Here is a 6,805-nt window from a genome sequence, read left to right on the forward strand (position 1 = left end):
TCATTTGCACCCCACCCCACATAACTCACACCACCATAAGCAAACAGGTTTCCTATCACAAACTCCACCCTCATAAAGGAAGGACTTCAAAAGCAAAGTCAATTTACTTTAGGTTTAGATTCCACTTCTGGCACGTCCCTGCCATAAGCTCCTGCTATCAGGGTAAGCTGATAGCCTCCACACACGTTTGCTGAACACCCATCATGCACAGAACCTGATTTCCTTTATCAGCACCGTTCTCATTAAATCCCCTTTAATTTGTAACATTTGTAACCATTTAATCAGGTCAGGCTTCTCCCGTAGTCAAAGGCAGGACTCTTTCCAGATTCCAACTCTGTCGTATGAGTTGGAGAACTGAGGCAAGAGAAATTAAGTGGCTCTTCAAGTTCATGATGTGAGTGAGAACCCAATCACTACCCTCTTAGTTTCTTGCTCCAATGCCACACGGAGTAAGTTCTTCTATTCTGATGTCAGATCAAAAATTATAAAGATATCTATACACACCTGTCACTCAGCTCGTCCACACAGTGGAGCACTTCCCGGACAGAGTCCTCTGGGTCAGAACAAACACTACACCAGCACCCTTACAAGGCAGTAACAGAAGTACAAAACTCCATTGATGGTCTGATTTCCCCATTAGAAAACTAAAGATAAAATGCACATGAAGCACTCTGACAACAAGGCTGTATAATATACGAAATATATCAAACTAAAATGTCCTAGAAATGAGAAGAACACTTTTAAAGAATTTCCCAAATCAATGTGAGCAATCATAATTAGAGAAGTTTTATACATGGATGTAAATTAAGATTATAGTAAAACTGCTTTGGGTTTGTGTCAATTCTTCCTATTTCTTGTTTCTGGTTAAAATGAAAACACATTATTAAGGATTTATCACATAAATGGAAAACAATTCTTCTAATAACATTCACTGTAGAACTGTTTAGTGATTTGTATAGCCCTTAGCATGAATTATGTATTGATATTCATTTGTTCTATACTTTAAACATGAAACAAAAGCATCTACTATTCAAATCTCTGTTCAAAATCTTTTATGTACTTTTAACTTTTCAGATTCCTAATTCTATTTTCCTAATTTTCCCATCCTTTACAGAGGTAAGTGTAAATATAAGAATCAAAATAAGACACGATTTCCTTGGATTTTCAGCTTTCCATGTTGCTCAGTCGTAATTAAGGGGGGAAAAAAATCCATGGGGAAATCAAACAGCTATATTTAGCATTACTTTTGAAATTTACCAGTATGTTGAATATTCAATCTATCTTTATTTGCTATTTTATTAGACTGCCAAAAGCATATCATGGACTGAATTGTGCTGTAATATTAAGTAGGGTTTTAAAGTGGGAGTTTTGGAAAAATATTTAAATTCCCATAAAAATGTTTGAAGACACTTTGAGGTATCACAAACTTTAGACTTAAAATATTAGTATTTCCATTATTATTTTTCCAACTTCATTGAGACATAATTGACATATAACATTATGTAAATTTAAGATGCATAATGTATTGATTGGATAGTTATATTTGCATAATGATTACCACCATAGCATTGGCTAGCACCTATATCACATGACATAATCACCATTTCTTTTCTGCAGTGAGAATATTTAGGATTTCCTCTTAGAAACTTTCAAGTATAAAATAAAATACTGTTAACTATAATTACCATCCTGTGCATTATTAGATCCCCAGAACTTATTCATCCATCTCTTAACTGGAAGTTTGTATCCTTTGACCAACATCTCTTCATTGCCCCAATTTCCCAGCCCCTGGTAACTAGCATTCTTTTCTATCTACGAATATGGCTCTTTTTAGATTCCACATCTCTTTGATCCATTCATCCACTGATGGACTTTAGGTTGTTTCCATATCTTGGCTATTGCGAATCATGCTGCAATGAACATGGGAGTGCAGATATCTCTTGAGATCCTATATTCATTTCCTTTGGATAGGTACCCAGAATGTGATTGCTGGATCATTTGGCAATTCTATTATTAATTTTTTGAGGAAACTTCATACTGTTGCCATAGTGGCTACTTCAATTTACATTCCGACCAACAGTACACAAGGATTCTCTTTTTTTCCACATCCTCACCAACACTTATTTTTTTTATCTTTCACCAATCTAACAGGTGTGAGGTGATATTTTATTAGAGTTTTGATTTACGTTTCCCTGATGATTACTGATGTTGAACATTCTTTCATGTACTTGCTTGGCAATTTGTATGCCTTCTTTGGAAAAATGTCCATTCAGTTCCTCTGCCTATTTAGATTTTTTTTCTATTGCATTGTATGAGTTCTTTATGCACTTTGGATATTAACTCGTCAGATATATGCTTTGCAAATAATTTCTCTCATTCCAGAGGTTGCCTTTTCATTTTGTTGTTTCTTTTGCTATGCAGAAACTGTTTAGTTTGATGTAGCCCTATTTACTGATATTTGGTTTCATTGCTTGTGTTTTTGGTGTCATATCTAAAAATCATTGCCAAGACCAATTATCAAGGAGATATTTCCCTAAATTTTCTTCTAATTTCACAGCTTCAGGTCTTCTGTTTAAGTCCTTAGTCCATTATAATTTTTGTGAGCTGTGTAACATAGGGGTCCAATTTCATTTTTCTGCATGTGGTTATCCAGTTTTCCCAATACCATCTATTAAAGAAACTATCTTTTCCCCAGGTTGAGTCTTCTCAGTTTCCTTGCAATGTATTAGTTGACCATATATTCAGCTGCTTACTTCTGTGCTCTCAATTCTGTTCCATTGGTCTCTGTGTCTATTTTTATTACAATACCATACTGTTTTTTTATTTTGTTGTTGTTGTTGTCTTTTTAAAGATTTTTTTTTTTTGGCGGGGGAAGGGGAACAGGACTTTATTGGGGAACAATGTGTACTTCCAGGACTTATTTCCAAGTCAAGTTGTTGTCCTTTCAATCTTAGTTGTGGAGGGTGCCATTCAGCTTCAAGTTGTTGTCCTTTCAGTCTTAGTTGTGGAGGGTGCAGCTCAGCTCCAGGTCCAGTTGCTGTTGCTAGTTGCAGGGGGTGCAGCCCACCATCCCTTGCGGGAGTCAAACGGGCAACCCTGTGGTTGAGAGGACACGCTCCAACCAATTGAGCCATCTGGGAGCTCAGTGGCAGTTCAGCTCAAGGTGCCATGTTCAATCTTTAGTTGCAGGGGGCGATGCCCACCATCCCTTGAGGGACTCGAGGAATCGTACTGGCAACCTTGTGGTTGAGAGCCCACTGGCCCATGTGGGAATCGAACCCGCAGCCTTTGGAGTTAGGAACATAGAGCTCCAACTGCCTGAGCCACCGGGCTGGCCCCCATACCATTTTGATTACCATAGTTTTGAAACCAGGAAGTGTGATGCCTCTGGCTTTGTCCTTTCTCAGGACTGTTTTGGCTATTTAGAGGTCTTTCAGGGTTATACAAATTTTTGGATTGTTTTTATATTTTTGTGAAAAATGCCAATAAATAGGGATTACATTGAATCTATAGATGGCTTTGGGTTGTATGAACATTTTAACAATATCAATTCTTCCAATCCATGAACATGGGATATCTTTCCATTCGTGTCTTCCTTAATTTCTTTCATCAGTCTTACAGTTTTCAGTGTACAGACTTTTCACTTCCTTGGGTAAATTTATTCTTAAGTACTTTGTTGTTTTGATATTGTGATTTTTTTTCCAGACATTAGTGTATAGAAACACAATTTAGTTCTGCATTCTGATTTTATATCCTGCAACTTTACTGATTTTGTTGACTAGTGCTAACAGTTTTCTTGGGAGTCCTTAGGGTTTTCTATATATAAGATCATATCATCTATAGTTTTACTTCTAATTTGGACACCTTTTATTTATCAGGAAAGGATGAAGAAAGTGATTGCTCTGGCTAGTACTTCCAGTATTATATTGAATAGGAGTGGTGAGAGTGGGCACCTTTTTTTGTTTCTGATCTGAAAGTTAAAGCTTTCAACCTTTCACTATTGAGTATGATGTTAGTTGTGGGCTAGTTATACATGGCCTTATTGTGTTCAGGTTATATACTTTCTATACCAAATTTGTTGAGAATTTTTATCATGAAAGGATGTTGTATTTTGGCAAATGATTTTTTGCATCTGTTGTGATGATCATATGATTTTTACTTTTCCTTCTATTAATATGGTATATACCATTTATTGATTTGCACGTTGAACTATCTTTGCATCCCAGAGACAAATCTTTCTTGATCATGATGTATGATCTTTTTAATGTGCTACTGAATTCAGTTCACTAACATTTTGTTGAGAATTTTTGCCTCTATATTTATCAGGGATACTGGCCTACATTTTTTTTCTTATAGTGTCCTTATCTGGCTGTGGTATCAGAGTAATGCTAGCCTTGTAAAGTGAGTTTGAAAATATCCCCTCCTCTTTAATTTTTTGAAAGCATTTGAGAAGAATTAATGTTAATTCTTTAAATGTTTGGTATTACTTACCAGAAGTGACATCTGGTCCTGGACTTTACTTTGTTGGGAGGTTTTTCAATCTCCGTGTTATTGGACTGTTCAAATTTTTTATTTCTTCATGATTCAGTCTTGGTAGTTTCTATGTCTCTACAAGTTGGTCCATTTCTTCTAGATAATCCATTTTGGCAAAAAAAAAAAAAAAAATGTTCATAGTAGTCTCTATGATCCTATTTCTGTGGTATCAGTGGTAATGTGTTCTCTTTCAGTTCTGACCTTGAGTCTTTTTTCCTTCACCTAGCTAAAGGTTACTCCATTTTATTTCTTCAAAACAACAGCTTAGTTTTGTTTATCTTTCCTATTGTTTTTCTGATGTTTATTTCAATTATTTCTGCTCTGATCTTTGCTATTTCTTAACTTTGGGCTTAGTTTTTCTTTTCCTGTCCCTTGAGGTATAAAATTAGGTTGAGATCTTTTCTATTTTTATAATCAAGGCATTCATTACTATAAACATCCCTCTTAGAACTGCTTTTGTAGCATCCTATAGATTTCGGTATGTTGTGCTTCCATTTTCACCAGTTTTAGGATTTTTTAAATTTCCTTTTGATTTCTTCGACTCATTGGTTGCTCAGGATATTTTTCTTTCTACATTTTAGAATTACTTTTCCCTCTCTTGATTTATAGGTACATGAACAGGATGGGGAGGTGATTTGGCTGTAGCATCAATCACCCATAGATCACAGGTAGATTTGGATGAGTGGGCCAAACATGCCAGGTCAAACAGTGGTAGGACATGTAAACAAATACAGTGGTACCTTGATTTTCTAATGTAATCCATTCCGGAAGACCGTTCGAGTTCAGAAACGTTCGAAAACAGCCGACAGCTAGGCCACAGGATCTTGCAATCAGCAGAAGCCGTGTGACATGTTTAACTTCCGAGGCGTGTTTGAAAACTGAAGCATTTACGTCCGGGTTTATGGCATTCATAAACCGACATGTTCGTCAGTGGAGACATTTGAAAACAGAGGTACTACTGTAATATGGTTGGTTAAACAAGAAATTTGAGTTATTACTGCAATGTGATACCACTTCTTGCCACTGGCATCCACAGACTGGTTAGTCTTGACTAAGTAACATGGTTGAAGCAAAGAGACATTTCAAACTCCAAGATGAAACCAAACTCATTTCTTTAAAAACAAAACTTTAAGATCAAGGAACCGGAAAGAAGCTCTTTGGTTCAGAATGTGTGCTCAGGGTATGAATAGTGTGCATTTTATTTAAAACCTCTTCTGAGAATTCCACGTCTGAAGTACATTTGGATTTTGCAGATTAAAATAGACAGACCAGTTCATGGAGAATTGCAAGGTACAGGTCTCTTTTTGTGCCCTCACACTCTGTTCCCTCCTGGTCTCCTCTGCCAGGATGTACACCACCTACCATGAGCCCCTTGCCTCAGTGCCATCCAACTCCTTCCCTTACCTGGTTAAGCATTCTCCACTAGAGGGCTGTCTCTTAACCTGTGCTACGGTAGTTGATACTTAATGTATGGCCCCTTCTAGATGAGTTTGTATTTAGAGGGTTCTTAACAAGAGATGGAAGTTTTACATTTAGAGTATGGACCCTCAAAAAGCAAATCTGTGCTTGTCATTCTCTCCCCTCTTATCATCATACTTGTATCTCTTAAGAAAAAGCCCTGATCAAGGAAGAGTGTAAGGCTTGCCAATTTCCAAATTCTGGATATTCTAAATCCCTGCTAGCCATTCTGGAGCTGCTATTATTTATAGCATAATACGAATAATTCTGTTATTTTAAATATAACTTTGTTCTAATATGCTTCCCCCTGGCCCAAATACACATTCCCCCTTTAAATCTTAAAAAATAAATCTTAAAAATGGACTTCTTGCTAGGAACCAAAGAAATTTAACCATTACTTATTGTGATGAGAACCTAACAATTCCTGACAATGTAGGACGTAGAGAAAGCTGTGAATTTCTGTGCCAAGCTTGTGGGAAGGTGGGATGGAAGTGCTGTTAGAGACGAAAGCAGTGCAAGGTAAAGGGTATTAAACCTGTCTTCTAAGACTCCAGATTATTTCAGAATTAAAAAAAATATATTAAATTTTTGTTTTAATCAAAGATTTAGTAAACACTCTTCATAAAAATTTAAAGTTTTACAAAAAATAATTTGAATAGATTCAGATGCAGAAGTCATCAGAGTATGTTATAGAGACCAGTATGACTTAATTTTCCCTAGACCTTATGTACAATCTTTATTAACACGAACCAAAGTTATTATCCAAAGTGATAACATATCAAATAAATACATTATCAAAATCTGCTGCCAATAA

Source organism: Rhinolophus sinicus, linkage group LG01 (genome assembly GCF_036562045.2).
Source record: "Rhinolophus sinicus isolate RSC01 linkage group LG01, ASM3656204v1, whole genome shotgun sequence".
In the NCBI taxonomy this organism is placed as follows: Eukaryota; Metazoa; Chordata; class Mammalia; order Chiroptera; family Rhinolophidae; genus Rhinolophus; species Rhinolophus sinicus.